The following is an 18553-nucleotide window of genomic DNA, read 5'->3' on the forward strand; positions in this document are numbered from 1 at the left end:
TTACTGCTTTCCCGGCTTCCCAGAGAAGAGCTGGAGATAGGTCTGGAGAGTCATTAATTTCCAAAAAGTCTGCCCATTCTTTTCTTATAATTTTGTCAAATTCTGCGTCGTTTAGTAGTGAGATGTTAAAACGCCATGTAGGTGGTGGTTTAAAGGTATAATCAACTTGTAGGGAAAGGGAGACTGGTGCATGGTCGCTAATAATAATAGGATGTATTTTTGTAACGGTTTTATCAGCAATAGAATTATTTGTAAGAAAAAAATCAATTCTTGAAAAGGACCGGTGCACAGCGGAAAATAAGGTAAATTCCTTCTTATTTGGGTTTTTAAGTCTCCAGCTGTCGACGAGGCCAAAGTCATCCATATATTCCCCTATTACTTTTGTGGATTGTGATCGCCTTATACATGTTGTTTTATTAGAACGATCTATTAATGGATTTAAGGTTGTGTTAAAGTCTCCTCCAATAATAATAGTAGAGTTCGCTGCTAATTCAAACAGCTTAGAGAAAAATTCATGGAAAAAAGCCGGATCATCATTATTAGGGGCATATAAATTACCGAATGTATATATTTTATTAAATATAGTCACCTGAATAATAATGTATCGGCCCTCTGGGTCTGTTATTGTATTATTTAGAGTAAAGAGTAAATTCTTATGTATGAGTATACAGACTCCCCTTTGTCTACTGTTATAAGGGGCAGAGTACGCTTGGCTAAAATTTTTATCAATAAGTAATTTTTCTTCAGATTTTTGTAGGTGGGTTTCTTGTAGGAGGCAAATATCTGCTTTTAATTTTAAGAGATGGTCTAAAGTTTTTATTCTTTTTGCCTGTGAGCGAGCGCCACAAACATTCCAGGAAACCAGAACTAATTTATGCATACAAATAATATAAACACAGTCCTATGTATATATCTGTATAGGCCATTTGCCACCACTGGCATGTTATAGGATAGAATCAAAGTGGTTAGGTGATTTATATAGTTTGTATAAAATATGAGGTAACGTGTAAGGTAACGTGTAAGGTAACGTGTAAGGTAACGTGTAAGTAAATAAAACAGTGCAAAAACGAGTAGGGCGGTGAAAGTGAAGGAAATTAACAGGGGATTAAACATAACAATACACCAGTAACCCCAGCGAGATTTTTTTTTAATTTTTTTTTTATAAATATACTTTAGATATAGTTGTGTATTAATATTATATTTATAATATAGCCTAAACATAATAAGTATTCATGTTTTTGGTTTTATAACCACATATACAGTATATGTATACACCTAGTAATCAAACTAAGTTTAGTTCCACCAATGCTAATTAGAACAGCCAGGGAGTGGAATTGGGGTTCCGGAATAGTTGGCCATCGATATATAACTTATCAACGGCTATCGTAGTCCGTTTACCCTCCTGCCTATTTTGTTTCATTATAGGAAACAGTACCTTTCGCCGCTCATTGATCTCTCTCGGGAATTGATCATTCATTCCAAATGAGGTCCCTTTAAGCTCCCGTCCTTTACTTTTAACAAATAATTTCTGTTTAAAATGCTCAAACTTGGCAATAATAGGACGGGGTTTGTTGCCTCTACGGGCTCCAAGCCGATGTACCCGGTCAAAAGAGATGTTATTTACCGTCTCCTGAGGAATTTTTAATGAATTCGTCATAATTTTTTTTATCTCAACCTCTGGGTTATCAGAGGTATTCTCAGATATACCTGAGAATATTAAATTCTCCCGCATACTACGGGATTGTACATCTAAAACTGTTTCTTTTAGCGTTTTATTTTCTTTTTTCATAGTTTCCAGCTCGGCTGAAACAGTCGTGAGTGTAGAATGTAACTCGGCATTTTCCTGTTTAAGGACACTTACCTGCTGACTGATAAATTCCATGCTTACTTTTAATTCTTTGACGTCCTCGAGGATGAGGCCGAGGACGTCAAGTTTTTTATTTATGGACTCCAGCACACTGACCGAAACGTCCGTAGTGGTGGTGGTTAGGTCGTCCGTGTCCGTCGCTGAATCGTTTTTCCTCTTCTTCGAAGAAGGTTTCTTCGATGGTTTCTCGACGGCAGGATCCTCCATCGCGCAGCTGTAAAAATATCCGTCGATGAAACGTTCAAGGTCCTCCACGTTGGGTGGTATTTCAGATCTGCCGGATGAAAGAGAGAAGAGAAAAGGCAAGATATATGATGGTTAAATTTGGATTAGTTTAGTATAATAGAGCTAGTTCTATCTTAGCAGCAGGGCGCCGCCATGTTAGGGTTTCTGGTCTCGCTGTAGGTCTCGCGATAGTCACAGCATCTCGTGAGCGACTTCCTCTCTCGTCTCGGCAATCGGATTTTCACTCACGAAGAAGAGGCTTATTTCATTATTGATACAATGATAGGTTAATATATTTCAATAAAATTTGACGTGCACACATTTGCCAGTAACAAATGTACATGAAATTCATAGGCATATACAATAATACATTTTAATCATATCCTCATAATCACATATACAATTTTCATCAACATTTTTTTTTACAACATTTCTGCAATTTTACCAGCTCGTGTGATTTACGTAATTTCTTTGAACTTTGCTTTTGAACAATTTTTTTAGTTCAGCAAGTGACTCACATCTTTTCAGGTCAGTTCCAAAATTATTCCACAAACACCTTTTACAGAAACACACCTTTGCTTAATATTTGTTGTTGTTTTTTTGTAGACACTTGCTGCTTAGTGTCAAGGTCTGATTTGTGAAAACATCAAATTAATGCATCTTAAATTTGGACAGTTTACTACAGATTGTTCTTGTTGTGGTTCAGAATGTTAGGTTGGGATTCAGTTGCCGCTCAGTGGTAAGGCGGATCTTTTATAGTGGAAAACAAGGATCACCCCAATACCTATAATAAATTCTTAACTATTTGCCTTTTGACCTTTAGCAAAAGCAGTTTTTCAAAAATAACTACATTATATCAACAATGTATAATTGATTAATTGATTTTACCGTGTTTAATAAGTTGAAATAAAAAATAATAAAAATAAAATCTAACTGGCCCTTGCATCATTCTATTTTTCTGTATGTGTCCCTCGGAAGAAGATGTTTGGACATCCCTTGGTTTACAGCTTAGCATGATCAATATACACTTAAAAAAAAATCACACTTGCTCAGTAAGGTGACAGTGCAGATACATTATGTAAAAGGAGTAAGAAGTAAAGAATACCTCCCACACGTCTTCTTTATCGCTGTTTCATGTACCATACATACATAAACCCCAAAATGTTAACGTCATAATTATTTTTATTTATTTATTAATAAACTTTAACACCCCAACCATATTGTAGGGAGGCTCTCGCACGCACGCACAAAGGGGCTTCTAATCATTCCAAAGAAAAATCCTAATCATCAGAACACATCTCAATCCCACATGAAAACCTGTAGTTAGCCAAGTTTCTGTGATTTTTAACATGGTCAAAAAATGGTTAACATTAACTGTGCGCCAGTGCGGTGGCTACAGCCTTTACAGCAATACATCTCGTTTTTAGGGATACATGGAGATATGCGCTGCTCCATTTAAAAAAAAAACTACTAACATAAAACACTGACTTCTGTAGAACGTGAGAATAATTCCAACCACGTGTCACTGAAATGCAGTTTATGCTAGCAAGCCAGTGTCATGAATTTAGCCAGTAGCTATTAAAGTAGCCATTAGCCAATATAATGTCCGACAGGCTTCTTCCTATTTAATTTTGGCAGAGTATTTTTAAGTGATAGCCAATGTCTTCCCCCAAACTCTTGGTAACATTAGCTTAAACAGGGAAGATAGCCTTGCTTCTCGGCCTTCCCCACCACACGAAAAATGGTGAGCTGCTGCGGATGTTTAAAACTGTAAACCTCGTCACAATTTAATGTCGACTTTAAGATGGTGACCTTGAAATGTCCTGTTTTGAGTCGTACGTACTTCTAATGGTCTTCTCTCTCCAACGAGTGCTCGCTTGTACATCAATGTCTTGTGCTTCAACTGGGTCACCCGTTCTCCGTCAACGGTGATGTTACAAAAATAAAAGCAGTCTCAAACAAGGTCAGAATTAAAATAAATGCACTCTTAACTCTTTGACCGCCAAAAACGTTTAATAACGTTTAGTAAAATCGAAATGAGTGCCGCCAAAGACGTTAAAAGACGTTCACTGTTTTTTTTGGCACCCACATATCTTCTTTTCTGAAAATGCTTGGCAGTCAAAGAGTTAAGGGCGGCAAAAAATACATTGAGAAAAAAAAACTGTAACATACAGCATTTTGTAAGAAAGTAGTAAAATACTGTATTTTGTGCATATCATCAGTTAAACTTCCCATGATGCAGTGCAAATTATAGTGTGTTTTTTTTTATCGCAAATTGTATTTACACTGTCATACTGGCTAAAAAGTTGTATATTACTGCTAATTTTACAGTCATGTCTAACAGCGCATGTCAACAAGTTGGCATAAATACTGAATGCGACAATCCCTACCGAGTCTGACCAGTCAAAAACTTGACCGTTTCACTCTGGCCATCGAAGTGGGCATTCTCATGACTTTTCCCCCAGCTCGCTGTCCTGTGTGTAAAGTGCAAAATGGAGCTGGCTTTTGAACGCCACCATCTGTGACCAGAGTTTGAAGTTTGACACCAGAGACTCGCTGTCTCTTTTGGGTTGAAAGAAATTGCATCAACATCTCCACACATCTAATTATGTTACATGTCATGGAAAAATCCCATTTGGGCCAGTTTAGTGTAAAAGGCCCCAACAAGTTAGTCCCGGCTCTCCTGCTATGCCTCAGATTGGCCAATTTGCCATGGTGTCGAGCAAATGCCAAAGAAAACCCAACCCCCCATGAAGATCAAATTAAAACTGGATCTTTTGTGCCCATGCTTGCCAACCCTCCAAAATTTCTCAGGAGACTTCTGAATTTTTTTATTCTACACAAGTCCTAAAAATCACGTCAACGCTACCAAAAAGGGATCATTTGAGGAAATCACAGCAATGACAAGCTATTGTACCTTTCAAAGTAGAACATTGCCCACTTTTTTTAAGAGGTAGAAGAAGTGATGTCGAATCAAAGTGTAATCCCTACTAGCCTCCTGCAAAGTTTTCAGAGCATGATAATTGTCCTCACAATGTATGCATGACTTCACAAAACCACACAAAACAGCTGAAACACAAACACACACACACACACACACACACTCACTCCCGACACCTTTGGGGCACAAGTCAGCCAGTGTGGGGCGAGAGATTAGCTCACTTGCGAGGCCGATCGATGCATTGAATTATCGGAGCATGAGAAGTCAGCTGGTACGCATCACGGAGGAGCTCCTTCAATGTCAGGGCTTGTTGTGTTGTTTGCACCACAAACGCCGCCACACCCCTCCGCCGGAAAATTAATGATTACGAGCAAAAGGTTAATATCCACTCAGCTGAAAATGAATCAAGAGTGAATTAATGAGATCATTACTTGCATGGATTGATAATGAAATTAGTCTTTGGACGCTGTGGGCTGCCGAGGTATTGATTTGGAAAGGAATGCTTCTGTAAGCGAAGCCCTTGACCGGACGCCCTCTGCTGGGAGGTCCTTGAACTTTTTGTTTGTTTGTTTGTTTGTTTGTTTGTTTAAGGACGGCGGTATAACGTCAGCACCCCAACCCCCACCCACCCTCCCACGTCTTGTTAGCTGAATGGAGTTGCTGTTCGTTAACACTAAAACTGTCTTTGGCATAATTACGTTTTTGAATACCTCAGAAATGAATGCTATTCTATTAATATTGTTTAATAACACTCCATAATTCTGTACTTTAGTATGGTAATGTCATAATTAAATACAATTGAAAAGAATAAAAACATTTCACACTGCATCAATAGAGATCCGAACGTGACGTGATTTCTCTGAACACGGCCCCCTGCGGCAGGAAAGTAGCGGCACAGTGTTAATAGACTACAACGGCGAGGAGGGCAAAAACTAGCATTTATCCGTCAACCAAAAGCATTGACAGTCACTTTGATGAAAAGGACATGAGCGAGGTGGACATGTAGGATTGCCGATGAAGTGGCTTTTTTTTTTTCAACTTGGCGACGCTGCTACATGGAAATACCTCCTCTCTTACCAATTCAAATCTAATCATACAAAGGTTTATACAATCCGGATTTATTTCCCCTTTATGTGTGGTCAAAATGCCATCAAGTCTTGCAGTGTTATTTATGTACATTAGCAATTTAGCAGCTGCTAATTCGGTTGCAGCCTCCGTCATTTATGCCATAAAAAGTCTTCTTTATGGTGTTGGTCAGTTATTAAATTCAACTGTATAATATCTATTAAATCGTAGCAGCACAAATTGAAAAAAATACATGATTTCCCCCACATTTTGTGTGTGCTAACAGCATCTGCTGATATAGCCACCCTGTACAAAGTGCTCCATTGTCTACGCATTGGGTCCTCTTTTGGTAGCCTGTAGCATGCTCAACCCTTTATTTGCCTTTTCTCATTGCGGCAGCTGGTCCATCCACAACAGCTGTCAATCATTGTGCAAGCGTGGCGTTTGCCGTTTACTCAAGGTGGCAGACGCGTTTTCTATGCTGCCAAAATGGCCGCGCTTATGCCCATTTTGGAACGCGTGACGTCAACTGCTCTTACTAGTATGCCTGCTTTGGCCTCCCGGGTGCAGCATAAGATGAATACACATGACTGTTCAGTGAAACATTTAAACTCATCGCAGCTCATCAGTACAACACTAATATTACTCGTTTTTTGAAGAGGATAAGGAATATCTGACTGTGAATTAGTTCAATTGTTAAAGTTAAATTGTCTTTTTACTTGATTTGCTGCACTGCTTGTCTGCAATCCGCTGCCAAAAGTGTTATAGTACTGCAACATAGAGTGCAGTAGATGCTATTTAGTGTTATCTAGACTGAAAGACTAAGTTATGTTGTTGTTAAAAATGTTTAAATACACACGTGTAATTCTCTCTAACAGTAAACCTCATCTGGGAGTGGCAGTAAACAGCCTGGGTTGTCTTTTCTTTACAACCCAAAAAACGTGGCTTCCAAAAAGCCTCCATTGCAGCTTTAATTCACTGTCTTTGTTTAACATGTGCTTAGTATTGTCTAAATAGTGTTTTGCAAATTTGCGCACACCTGAGTAGTCATTTATTACGCAGTACATTTAATAGCCCGTTTTGTAGTTTTAATTGTGCAAACTAACATAATGTACGGTAGTAATGATCTTGCCACATGCTGTTAGTTTGCTTCTCTGTTGGATTTTTTAATTAAACTTCAGCCCAAACTTTTTGCTTTGGAGTTGTCGGCTCATTTGGATGCTTGGATGCTGGGTTATTGTGTTGTATTTTGAAACGTGCATTTTCCCTTGCCGGTTGTTAGCAAACCCATAAAAGCTCTATAGCTGAAGTTCTGTTCTGCAAGAGCCTCTTTACAATGGGTTTCTGGAGAAAAGGTAGGAGACGGCGGTGATGAAAGAGACTGCTTGATGACAGGAGAGTCAAGACAGATTCTTCTTTCACCGGCCTTTTTTTCTTTTGTGGTCTTTGCTTTTAGAGCTCGATGAACCCCCACCACCATTAAAAGTTGTTAACATGACGGCCATTTGTCAAACAATCCTTTATTGTGCAGACTAGCTCGTCTAGACTAGCTCGCCTTCAAAGCGATGAAAGATAACAACATGAACCCGCACTTGTACTTTAAGTAGAAATAGGCTTGATGACAGATTAATTGATCCTGAAGAATTTGTTGGATTGTGAGGAACTGATTGTTCACTAATTGTGTCTTGAGGCAAATCCAGTTGATCAACAGGGGCCTCATGTATGTGCGCATCGTGCGCGTCTTCCAAGTTTAAACCTCCACAATCACAATCAGATTGGTGCTCCTTAAACACATCATTCATCCGGTATCAGGGTTGTCTTTTATTATTGTATTAAATTGAACTTAAAGCGTTTTTTCATTTGTGCCTCGCTTTATAATGTGATTATCTTACCATGCATCGTAATAGTTCTGAGGCCTGTTTATACTAATTTGCATATTTATATTTAGGGAGGAGTCTAGTACTCTAACATTTCCGCATTGATTGAGATGTATGAAAGGAATGTGCTTGGATTTGTACGCACGCACAGATTCGTACATCTGGATTTTTGTGTGCGTCCGACGTCTTCTGGATATGGACGTACGGCGTGTTTTAGTATGAAAGCCACTCAAGTCTTAGTACATGAGGCCCCAGGTGATTTTCAGGTCGATCCCTAATTGGCTATCGATCCGCTTTAGGTCACAAAGAGTCCGTAAAGCATAGTTTGTGAACTGAAGCCAGATTTGTTTGAAATATTGTTTGCAAGGCGGGGCGATATGGCCCAAAAAATAAAATCTTGATTTTTACAGACATTCAGGACGATTACAATTTTAATACATTTTAATCTAATAAACCCAACAGACATTTATTTAAAGGTTTCATTTATTCAAAAATAATTCCTGTGCAAAATGTTCAGACAACAATAATGTATACTGATTCTAAATTAGTTTTGACATAAACTTAACATTCATAGTTTGTTCTTAAATTACACAGTTAAGTTGTTGGTAGCTATTGTAAACAGGTCTTGTAAACCACCCATCTAGCATTCTGCCACAAAATTACAACTTAGAAAAACATTTGAATGTAACAGAACACAAAAACAACAGCTTTTAATAATCCAAAAGACAAATTTCGATTTCACAATTTAGCACATTTTCAACGATTCGATTTTTAAAATGACGATGTATCGGATTAATTCGAGTTATTGCTCAGCCCTACTTGTTTGTAAACAGATTTGTTGGTGAACCAAGGTTTTCCCCGTATTTCAAAAAAAAATATTGTTAACGAGATCAATCAAGGAAATGTGCTCAAATGTCCATCCCTGCTCTTTTAATAGCATAAAGTAATTGCCTCCTTTTGGACTGTATAGCAGACCTCCGCCACTACATATAAAGTACCCATTTTAATAAAATAATGAGGAAGTTAACTGATGATCCTAACTTTTAGGTCACGGCGCAAAATATTGACCAGTTTGGCCTCCAAAAATGCAATGGAAAAACTGTAGCGTCTCAGTTTGCAAAGGTGTAAACTTGAGATTCATGACATCCCCTCAGTCACACACACGTCTCTCTTTGGCCCCCAGCTTGTACCCACTTGGAGGACCGGTGTCCTCCAGCTATTTCCGTACCTCCATCTCATCTGCCGGGATTCTTTCTGTCCAAGTGACAAAGAGTGGGTGGTGGTTTGCATGGTGTCACGGAGGATTAAACACCCACCGGACTCTGGCCCTGAAGGAGCCCAAGAAAAAACACAGAAGGCTTACCCTTATTTTTCGTGTCTTAAAATGAATGAATCAAATTAGAACATCCTTCTTTTCTTCTGCTAATGAGCTATTCTGTGATGGCGATATCGCAAGACGCGTTCCATTGTGTCTGAAGTAGTGCCTTGCATCTCATTTGTATTCCTTGTATTGACGTGGTCCTCATGAGTGTCAAATGTGCCACACGTTGTGGTATTGAACGCCCTAAAGAGCAGATGCAAATAGACAAGCCGCACTATTTATAATGATAATGTAGTCTGCTCGCGCAATTAAGAGACACACAAGACCTTGATCTGCTTCGCAATCTATCAGTTATGGCATAGCAAATATTCTCCCTCCGGGCCATCTATATCATTTTATATACATAAATTTTTTGGGGGAGTAATGCATATAAATGATGGCGCAGTGAAGTTTTGAATTGAATTAGTTGGATTAACCCTGACACATTTCTTCAGTTTGAACGTTCTAATTGTACATTAGCATGCGCTACGCTAAGCAGTACTTTCGAGAATTGGAGCCGCATCCCTCACGTAATTTAGCTATGCATTTTAAAGTCACGACTGGTAAAAATAATACCATCGAATCATTGCCTTAGAGGCTAACTTTCCACAGCAGGTCCAAGTGGCCAATTTCAAACGCGGAGGAGTAGCGGCTCGACACTGAGTCCCTCCCGGATGACCGGGCTTCTCACCCTATCTCTAAGGGAAAGCCCGGACACCCTGCGGAGGACAACTCCTTTCGGCCGCTTGTATCCGGGATCTTGTTCTTTCGTTCACGACCCACAGCTCGTGACCATAGGTGAGGGTAGGAACATAGATCGACCGGTAAATCGAGAGCTTTGCCTTTTGACTCAGCTCCTTCTTCACCGCAACGGACCGATACAGAGTCTGTATCACTGCAGACGCTGCACTGATCCGCCTGTCGATCTCCCGCTCCAACCTACCCTCACTCTTGAACAAGACCCCAAGATACTTGAACTCCTCCACTTGGGGCAGGATCTCATCCCCGACCCGGAGAGGGCACTCCACCCTTTCCACCCTGAGGACTATGGTAAACAAACTCTGACTCCCTCGTACAGGGACAGAACAGCCCGTATCAGGGGGCTCAGTACCCTGTACTCCCGAAGCACCCCCCCCCCCCCCCCACAGGACTCCCCGATGTCCACCTGATGTTGTAGAGGCGAGTCAACCACGACATCCAGAGCGTTTAGTAACTCTGGGAGGATCTCATCTTCCCGAGGACCACCTCAGTGACTTCGACTCCAGAGATGGTGGAGACCACCTCAGAGTCCCCAGACCCTGCTTCCTCAAAGTAAGATGTGTCAGTGGAATTGAGGAGGTCTTCGAAGTATTCTCCCCACGATTTACGACGTCCCGAGTCGAGGTCAGCAGCACCTCATCTCCACCATACACAATGTGCACTGCTTTCCTCCCCCGAGATGCCGGATGGTGGACCAGAATCTCTACGAAGCCGTCCGGAAGTTGTTTTCCATGGCTTCACCGAACTCCTCCCATGTCCAAGTTTTTGCCTCAGCGACCGCCAAAGCTGCATTCCGCTTGGCCAGCCGGTACCTGTCAGCTGCCTCTGGAGTCCCACAGGTCAAAAAGGCCAGATAGGACTCCTTCAGCTTGACGGCATCCCTTACGGTTCGAGGATTGCCGCCACGACAGGCGCCAACCACCTTACGGCCACAGCTCTGATCAGTCGCCTCAAAAATGGAGGCTTGGAACATGGTCCACTCGGACTCAATGTACTAGGGTGCGTGGCAATCCAGGCAACGTTGGGAAGGCGTTCCCCACTGATTACAGTAGTACTGTGTACTGGCCTGCTCTCAACCGGTCTTGATCCAAAATTCTGAGCTCGCCCTGTCCGAGACAGAGTAAAAATGCCTTTGATTCCAAGACGAGACCCTTAAAAAGTGGTCTTCAGACCGGTCTCAAGAACTACAACACTAGTAGACACGCTCGCAAATCTCTGCCTAACTTCCATTGGCTCCACCCACTTACTCACTTATCCAATCATAAATCACTGATACATTCAAGTTCTCACAGACTGTACATGGAAAAATTCACATACCACAACAAAACACAGGGATGCGGCCCAGTACCGATCCAAAGGACATTTTATTTAGTACTGGGTGTCTGGGTTAGATATATTTTGTTTCACTTTTTTCTTATTTTATCACCCCTATGTTTTTATTTGCTCGCTTCCATTTATATTCACCACACTGCCTTCAAATTCATTTAAACTTTGTACCTGCAGGGGTGCACAGAAGCGAACACAATTAATTATTCCCTACTGTTGCTTTCAGCTTTTTGCCTGTCATTAAATGTTGTTTCTCTGTAAGCATTTTTCAGGAGCAACATGTTATAAGAGCATATTGATTGAGAAAGATGTTGCTGTTGACTATGATAACGCATGTATATTGCATAAAAGTGATGGATGGAGAGAGATTAATGGGTTGATATCATCCACTCACATCCGCATTAAAGCCAGCCGCCATTGCACAGTTTGAGAAGTCGGCGCAATCTTCCCCGCCCGCTTCATAACTAGGCATTAATTATGTATGCCTAATTTATTGGTTTACAGTATCAACGCGCTCGTCTCACAGTGATTACTGTTTAATTGGTGATTAGATAGCTGCAAGCGCCAGGCCATGCTGGCTGTCATATTTATTTTTAAAATGATCTTTTGTGCATGCGTAGATGTAAACAGCTCGCAATACCTGCATTAAACACAGAGACGCTCATTAATTAGCGGAGGGCAGGGTGGGAGAATTAGCAAGCCTTGTAAACAACACAAATGAAAGCAAGAGTATGCTACAGCGGGCTTTTATGCGCAAGGCTGCCTCGCTGCTTTGCATTCCTTGTGAACACTCTGGACTCCATGCTGGCCGCTTTTGTCCGCCTCGATTTCCCCTTTGAACAATTTTAGATGTGTTCATGCAAACAAGAATGATGATTCATGACTGAATATGTTTCCACCTTTAGCTAATTGGATTTAGTCTGATTTTGTCATTTCTTACTTAAGCTCTATCAATCACGTACTGTACTGTTAATGTCAAATAGTGCATTTTGGCTCTATTGTGACCACATTTGGCCATTTGACTCCCTTGACAACTACATTTAAAAAACATTATTCATTTACTGGATGGAATTGTGCAATTTAGGAATAATTGGTTCCATTCTAGAAGGTGCGTTCCATTACAGTTTTTCGCAAAAATAAAAGCGATATTGTACTATTACGATAAAGTACAATTTCGACTTGCCGGTGTTTCCATTTAATAGCGTTTCGCTTCTGAGGCGCAATTCTCATAATGTCTCGCGGGATCTCGCAGTTCCGTAGGAGGTGATCATGATGTTTACGGAAGACAGACGCCCGGAGTTATTAATATTACTTTAAAAACATCTCCCTCCCCTCTTTGGGCGGGTTCGGACATTTGGTGTTGGTATTGTGTGTGCGCGCGCTTACAACTCATGTTATGGTGCGGACGGATGGATTTCAACGAGGACGTAAATTTCTCCGTAAATTTAACATTCAATTTCATTCTTCTGCTGATGATACCCAACTTTATCTGTCCACCAAACCCTCCTCCACTATACTACTTACCTCCCTTACAGACTGCATCTCTGAAATAAAAACCTGGTTCACTCAAAATTTCCTGCAATTAAACAGTAGCAAAACTGAATTTCTACTCATCGGCACTAAAACCACCCTCTCAAAAACAGCCGGTTTTTCAATCACTATTTTCAACGCCTCTATTTCACCTTCCCCCCAAGTCAAAAGTCTGGCAGTCATCCTGGCCAGCAAGCTATCTTTTCAATCCCACATCAATGACATTACCCGGTCCGCATTCTTCAACCGTCTTTGCCCCTCTCTGACCCCCCACACTGCCGCCATCCTGGTCCATAGTCTTGTCACCTCCCGTCTTGACTACTGCAATTCTCTCCTTTTTGGCCTCTGTTTTGTGGAAAACACTACTTCACTTTTATATTTTTATGCAGGATCGTGATTGATCGGCGGTAACAATGAATACACAGAGACTGACATACTGTGCTAGAACAAATGTGCCTTTTATTCCCCACAAACAGCAATCAACACACTTCAACGCTAAGCACCAGAATATAATCATCATCAGCGCTTACCTTGACACTAGACCGGAGAGACGACGGTCCGGGTAGAACGAGCTGCTTAACGGCCGGGCGATCGTACGTATCCCACAGCTGACTCTACCCACACCGTGTGCCGCTCCGTCTTTTATTCGTTAACAAAAAGTTGTGAGCGTGAGAAACCGGGCTGGACAAGCCCCCTCCCAGGCACCCTCGAAAACATGTTTCCAAAGCAGGGAGGACTATAGTATAAACAAGGAAGAGTTCCCAGGTTGATTCCGCCCTTTATTCCCAGATTGTTGGGCACCTGGACTCGTACAACAGTTCAGGACAACAACATATCCTTATATAAGAGGTTACATGAGGACATATCAAACGATGGTTATTTCCCATTCAGCCTCCCTCACAAATACCTCCATAAACACCAGTTGGTCCAGAATTCAGCTGCCCGCATCATAACCCGAACTCCCTTCACCCAACACATCGCCCCCCATCCTCCACCAGTTACACTGGCTCCCGGTTCAGACTCGCATCCAATTCAAAATAGTCCTGTTGGCATTCAAGGCCATCCACAACCTCACCCCCCTCTTTCTGATCTTCTGCAAGTACCCACTCCCTCCCGCACGCTCAGATCATGTTCCTCCATTCACCTGTCCGCTCGTCTTACCACCGTGGGGAGCAGAGCATTCAGCCGCTGTGCTCCCCGCCTCTGGAACTCACTACCACCTCAACTCAGAAACATAGACTCTTTTACACAATTTAAATCACAACTCAAAACACACCTGTTTAAAACTGCATACCCGACTCAAATGTCATTCTGCTCTTCTACCACACCCCATTTTTTTCCTTCAACTTACTGTACGGTGTCCTTGAGTGCTAAGAAATATAATGCATTATTATTATTTTTGTCGTCTATCCGCGCTAGTTTTAGACTGCATGCATGCGAGATGAAGACCACCAGGGCACTTTAGCTCTCTTCAAGTGCAAAGTGGAGAAGACATTTGCAGCATGATGTGTAGGCAGCCGCCATTGAAAATGATGACTTGCGCTGATGACTGCTCGGGTAGACGCAGGAAGACATTTGATGATGTTTTGTCCTATTATTGCTGTTGCGATGATTGCATGTCATCTCATGTAGATCGCTTCCACTCGAGAACGCATAGACGACACTCAAACGTGCTTATAGGCCACTGGAGGCTTTTGTGAAAATCGGCCGGCTGACGCATCAAACTCGAGACTTTTACGTTCAAGTGGTGCATTTGAAGCAATCTCGTCGTCCATGGCAACTGCATGCGTGTATGCCCAATAACCACGTTGCCCATGTGTATAAAAATTCCAAGCAAGTATCTATTTGTATTGAATAATTCATGGCAGCCCCTGTTATTAAAACAACAAAAAAGCATCTTTTGTAGTTTGCTTTGTGTTCACACATGGATTTCTGCAAACACACAAATATTTGATGTCAGTGCTCAAGTCCATTAGGGGATGAACGACTTCACAGGCTGCCAACGCGAGCTGGCGCTCGAGCTGGTTCCTTCCAGTACTGCCCCCCATCCCCACCCCTTCCCCTCACCAGCTGGGTGTGGGAGTGCCGCTCCGGTCCTCCAGCAGTTTGGCATCGCTGTTGTTGCTACAGGACCTGCAGCTACACACACATACATGTTTATACACGCACACACACACACACGCACACAAGCTAGAGTCCTTGTGGCGATCCGCCCCCACACTCAGAACTTTTGCTACTCACAAAAATCGATGGTGGAGCAATGCAGCTAATCGAATGAAAGGAAGATTGCATTCAAACTCTATCGACGTGTTTCAAGGTTTTATTTCTTGTTGAGACGATTATTATTGTAACGTTTCACTATACGCTAAAAGGACAATAATACACACACTTGCTATCTTACCTTATCGTTAAGTTGTAGTCTCCAATTTATTGTAGTGCTCCAACTTCTTTGTACTATTTGTGAATGGGAGGGATGTACAGTGAAACGCAGCATAACCACAGTTCGACATTCGCCTATTCACATTTTTTTTTTTACGGATTTTGAAACATTTGCTTTAAAAAAAAAACACACACCAAGCCAAATCAGTAAGAGTATTTCTAAACTAGCGGAGCAAGTTGAGGCACTTCATTTAGACAAATGTAGTCATTTGCTGCATCTTGTGGCATCTATAGGCAATTACAGTATTGTATAAAGCCGTTCAGTGGGGCCTCAATAGTCGAATTTTTGCAATTAGTGGCAGAGCTCCATCCTTATTACCTGTGAATAGGATCACTGTATTGATATTCTGCTTTTTTATTTGCATTACATATATATTTTTTTAATACATTTTTTAGACAGACTACATCCTGGACCGTAAATTCATTGCATAAAGCAATGCAATAAAGGCAAAATCGTAAAAAAAAAAAAAAGCCCAAATACCCGTCACCACAATTGCTCGACAGTTTTTTGGGGGGCTCCTCTTGCCTCATTGTCACAAATAACAATCACGAACGAACCTGGGTGATGACGAGCGGGCGCCGTTCATCTATCATGGGGCGTCGTTGTTAACGGCGTGTCAGGGACGCTGATGAGCCACATAACGCCGCGTGATCCCCGCTGGGAGGAGCAGTTCAAGGACAACTTAGCATGCCTTTCATGCATTGTAACTCTCGCAGGATGGATCACAGCACTCTGGCTGAGAAACAAACGAGTAGGAGGTAGCGCTGGAAAGTGTGTGTGCATGTGCGTGTGTGTTATTGACACATTTGGATCAAAGTTTGAGCTCCCCAATGCAAGTGACTGCAGCAATGCAAATAAGTGAATATTCATGGATGAATTATTATTATTATTATTGCAGACTTTTTTTTTTAAGTGAGTAGGAGGAATATATTGTGAAGTGTTTAAAAGGTTAATGCAGAGTTCTTCAAATTGAGGACCTCTGCTCTAATCTTTGAGGACCTCAAATGGGGCCATTCCATAAGAACCCAGACCTGAGTGATGGGTCGTTCACAAATGAGCCGGTACAAAGAGCCGGCTCCCTCCCTCAAGAGCCAAGGCTCAAGGCTCCTTCATTTTCTCTCTCTCTCTCTCTCTCTCTTCTTATGTCGCTCTCTCTTTTTTCACGAGTCTGAAGTGAGGTTTGGCTGTGCTGCTCAGAGAGAGACGGAAGAGAAAGGAGAGGGGCGAGGGCATGCAGTGAGTGTACTCCACGTCTCCGCCAGTCAGAGAGAGAGAGGAGGAGGAGAAAACAAACAGATTTTAATCTTGATGGTGGTGATTACAATTTTTAATTGTAATTATTTGCACGACTTAACTAGTTAACTCACGATTAAAAAAATATTAGGGGCGTCAGGTGATTAAAATTTTGAATTGTTAATTGCATGACTTTACTATTTAACTCACGATTATTAACACATTTTATATCTGTTCTGAATGTGCAATAAAAATAATTCTAAGTTTTCATACTTAAACCATTAACAAAAGTGCGAAAAAAAATGTTAAATTAATTTGTCAAAAATTCATTTTGACTACTTAATTTAACATTTTTTTTACTACAGGCTTCAATGGCAGTGAATGAGTTAACTTTCAATAAAATAAACAAAAAAAACATTTTCTTTACTTGATAATTGTTGCTATTTAGGAGCAGTAGAGTGCAATACTTATAGCGTATTTCCACTGGAACCTAGCACCGTATTGCTCGGCTCGCTGGCGGGTCAGCTCAGCCCAACCCCCGCACACACTGCGTTTCCACATCCAATGTGCATCTGTGACGCTGGGCGGAAGTAGCGCATAACCGTGTGCGACACAATAGCTCAACACTTAACCAAAACACGGAAGCCATGGAGGACGATGCTGCCCGGTATCGGTTGCTCGTTCTGTTTTTTGTGGTGCTTCGGATGTGGCGCTTCTTCAGAGCTCGCAACGAAGGAGGATCGCCGCCGCGAAGAAAAGGATGATGTTTTATCGTCGGAAAGCCTTCAAGGCTATACACGCTGATAGCAGTGGCAGCGAAGAAGAAAACAAACACTTGTTGAAAAGGACACGGCTGGTAAGTTGTTGTTTGTTTGTTTTTTCCTCACCGATGTCCATTTCTGATGGCATCACAGGACCGACCGCCCAATCAACGGCCGTGGTGTATTTTACGTCATGTCCTGGGCTCGCTCTGGCCCAAGCAGCTCCGCACGGTCCACTTCCGACACGGTTAGCTGTAATGGAAACACTCGCCAACACAGTGTTGGCTTCGAATGGTGTGGTGCTGGGCGCTTTTAGTTCACCAAGTCATTTATCAAAATGTATGCTAAATTTGTTGTGAATATTTAAAACAAAAGTTAAAGTAAAAGAGCTGTTTGAGAGCCAAAAAGAGCCGGCTCTTTTCACTGAGCCGATCAAAATGAACCGGATCACCCAAAAGAGCCGAAAATCCCATCACTACCAGACCTATAATTGAATTATTTTGCTGGTAATTTAAGATGCATAATCTGTCATTTCCTCTGGTCTTTAGGGTATCGGTTGCAGATGGGAAATTTATGCTTTTCAGGAATTAATTTAGACTTTTTGTTTTAAATAATTTTGCAAATGTAACAAAAGAGAAAATAACTATGTATTAGTTAAAAGTATGCATTAGTTAGACAATTTTTTTTCATTTTCAGCCTTTGTCAACATTTTCAGTTTATCTTCCAACTCAGTGTGAAAACACTTTTAAAAAAAAGGCCTTCAGAAAAGTGATATTCCATGTGTTCTGTGAAACAATCTATATAAGTTTTCTTTTGTTTTGAATTACTGAAAGAAAGTAAGTTTCTATGATATTTGAATTTATTGAGCTGTGATTCTATTCTCCTAAAACACAAAGTTTGCGAAAAGAGCCCTGCGAGAACAGGCCTCAAAGTACAAGTTAGGCATTGACTTTGGGAGTCTTGCTCCGGCAGCGAAGTGCTCAAGGTTAGCGTCGCAAAGGACAGCGTGGGACTCGCCTTGATGGAATCAATGGCGCCACGTTAAAAGGAGGCGGCGGTGCCAGCCTTCCTTCCCAGGGTGACGGAGTGCACCGCAGAGAGCAGCCGCCGTCCAGCCATCCTCGGCCGCCCAACAGGCGGGATTAACGGAGCGATGCATCATCGCTGTG

Source organism: Leptonotus elevatus, chromosome 1 (genome assembly GCF_054856555.1).
Source record: "Leptonotus elevatus isolate MCC_2025b chromosome 1, RoL_Lele_1.0, whole genome shotgun sequence".
NCBI lineage: Eukaryota > Metazoa > Chordata > Actinopteri > Syngnathiformes > Syngnathidae > Leptonotus > Leptonotus elevatus.